This window comes from Quercus suber, unplaced genomic scaffold (genome assembly GCF_002906115.3).
Source record: "Quercus suber isolate HL8 unplaced genomic scaffold, Cork oak 2.0 scaffold_180, whole genome shotgun sequence".
NCBI classification, from domain to species: Eukaryota; Viridiplantae; Streptophyta; class Magnoliopsida; order Fagales; family Fagaceae; genus Quercus; species Quercus suber.
Window position 1 is genome coordinate 793,647 of NW_027069639.1, and position 2,232 is coordinate 795,878.

A 2,232-nucleotide genomic window follows, 5' to 3' on the forward strand; every position below is an offset into this window, starting at 1 on the left:
AAATTAAGTTAACATATACTTTAAGTAAGAATTAGATGCAAAAATCTTGAAATGTATGAAATGCATGAACAAGTGATGATTTACAAATGAATTAACATAGGATAATAAGAGAGTGTTTCAATATGTATTATGTGGTAATGGATGGTGCTTAGAAATGTGAAAATATGTTAATGCATAAATTATAAGAAAAATGGCTTTTAGTGACAAAATCTTTTTGAGGATGGGACAACACCCTTGCAAATATATATTTTGATAAATTGCAAATTATACCCCTAAATTTTGAGAGTATTTGGATTTTACACCTTGAAATTTCAAATTTTAGATTTTATCCCCTAAAATTTGAGAGTGTTTGGATTTTATATCCTAATGTTTTAGAATTTTGATTTTACCTCCTAAATTTTAAGAGTGTTAGGATTTTATTCCCTAAAGTTTGGAGGTGATCCCTAAACTTTAGGGGGTAAAATCAAAATTTTGAAATGTTAAGGTGTAAAATCTAAACACCTCCAAACTTTAAGGGTGTTGTAGCGGTATTGGGCCTGGAGGTCCATTATACATTTTGTATAATGGACCTAAGGCCCAAGCCGAGGAATAAAAGTGTTTGAGAATGGGGTAAACGTTGTCAAAAGGGACCATATTAACAAACAAAGAAGTCAATTTAGATCATAACAACCTAAGGGGTTTTGCCGAGAATAAAAGCCACCTCTCTGACCGAGGCCGTGGTTTGTAGAGATAGTCTGCTATCCAGAGAAACGTCACAAAAATACTTAATTGATACAGATAAGCACTATAGAAGCTCAAGACATGGAAGGATCCTAAAATATACAAGGAAAAAGCTGCTACCCCTGCATTAAATGCACTGCAGCGAACTCACTAACCGCATTAATGTGGAGATGATATTTGAACAGTGGATTTCAGTCTTACAGCTACTACATGAAGACTTATGAGAGGTGCTGATGGGACAAGCATCAAGATCAACCATCTGGTATGCACATGGAAGATAAGGATGAAAAGGAGAAGTATAAAAGGAGAGGGAGGTAGTAAGAAATGAGGGATCGAAAAAGGAAGGGAAAAACACTGTAGTAATCTAGAACCAAACTTGTAACTCTATTTAAGATCATTATATAAGAACCAATCTCCTCGGATCTTGCTGAGGACACTTATTACTCATTCTATAATCGTCCATTTTCAGTCTTTCACCATCAATCTACTCAATTTGTTGTTTAACTAACTAAAGCCTAATTTTCTAACCCATTTCTCTACAAATTCATTGTTTTGAACTTTTTGGGCCGAAGTCCGTTCATATCTTTGGGCTAGGAATCCAAATCTAGTCCTTACAATTGGCGCACTCTGTGGGAAAGACTGGTGTTTCAGTAATTCCAACTTTCAATAATGGTAGGTTCAGGTCCGCATCAGGCGGAATCTATGGGGTCTCAACCCCATGATCACTTCCACGCTCTTAAGCGGCAACGAGACTGGGAGGGAAGTGTACATACTACCCATACTAGTAGAAGTCAAGCTAAGGGTAAAAGCCACGTCTCTCAGGAGGAAAATGCCAGAAATATGCAGAAAGAGATAGATAACTTAAGGAGAAGTTTGCGCCATAAACAACATAAGCGAGCCTCACTAGATCCTTACTTCCCTTCTGATGGTGAGAAAGATTTCAGCTACAGACGCATATCGAGAACTCCCCTTAGTGAGACTTTCTCATATGATGAGGATTATCATTATGAATGTAGAGATAGAAAGTCGTTCTCGGACGGTCTCAAAAACGATGCTATGAGTAGAGCACTAAACCAGATTGCAAAGTCTTCTTTTACACAATGGATTGAAAGAGAGATACTCCCTCAGCAATTTTCCCAACCCACGTTCACTGTATACAATGGGAGAACAGATCCTATGGAGCATGTTAGTCATTTTAATCAAAGGATGGCCGTACACTCCAAGAATGAGCCTTTAATGTGCAAAGTATTCCCATCTAGTTTAGGGCCAGTGGCAATGAGGTGGTTTGATAATTTGAAGGCAGGTTTCATTGATTCTTTCAAGGAGCTTACGCAAGCATTTGGATCTAGATTCATCATGTGTAGAAGGGCTCTTCGGCCTTTGTCTTTTTTGTTGTCTTTGTCCATGAGAGAAGGGGAGACTCTGAAAACATATTCGGACAGATACTGAGATGTTCAACAAGATAGATGGTGATTTCGATGACGTGGCCATTAGCACTTTTAAGCACGGCCT